We start from the raw sequence: 748 nt of genomic DNA on the forward strand, positions 1-748 counted from the left end.
ACTGTCCTCAATTGTATATGGTGTCAAAGTCTTCAAAGTATTAAAAAAATTTATCAAAACCGAAACATTTTTTTGTTAGCAAATAAACTCTATGTATTGTGCGACAATTTTGTATATATTCCATTATAAAATTATGATCTTAAACCAGCTATCGACACAATATAAAGAAAAGTATTATTTTACAAATTTAGTCAACCGGGTCTTTCAATGAAAATTATAGAGTTCTGCAAACTCCACACTGTAACAAAGAGTAAACAGTATGGAACGGAAGATGCACCTCGACATAGTTCCAAACGTGTACCGGGGTGAGACAAGGTTGTGTCTAAAGCCCTATATTGTTTGCATTATTCGTTGGTGACTTCAGTATATTTCTTGCTGGTGGTATTATGATGGCTATCATGCACCTCAAAGTGGTATATAAGTTGGTGATATTGTGCTGCTTGCAGATTTTCCAATAATAGTTCAAAATATGATAGATAAATTATGAGTAAAAATGGCGAAAAAAGATACCTTAATAATGATCAATTAGAAGTCGTCAAGACTTATAAATACATACCTAGGAAAAAATATAAAATAGAACGCGAAATTGATATTCACTCGAACGAAAAGTTAAAAGAAGCCAAATTGGCTGGAAGAATGTTTTGGGAAAGCCAAAAAAGCTACTACCTGTAAAATACAAAATTTTTGAAGTAGACAGTTAAATCAGTTCTAATTATGTAGCGCAAATCTAGGGTGTGGAAAAACATGA

Source organism: Teleopsis dalmanni, chromosome 1, assembly GCF_002237135.1.
Source record: "Teleopsis dalmanni isolate 2A chromosome 1, ASM223713v2, whole genome shotgun sequence".
NCBI classification, from domain to species: domain Eukaryota; kingdom Metazoa; phylum Arthropoda; class Insecta; order Diptera; family Diopsidae; genus Teleopsis; species Teleopsis dalmanni.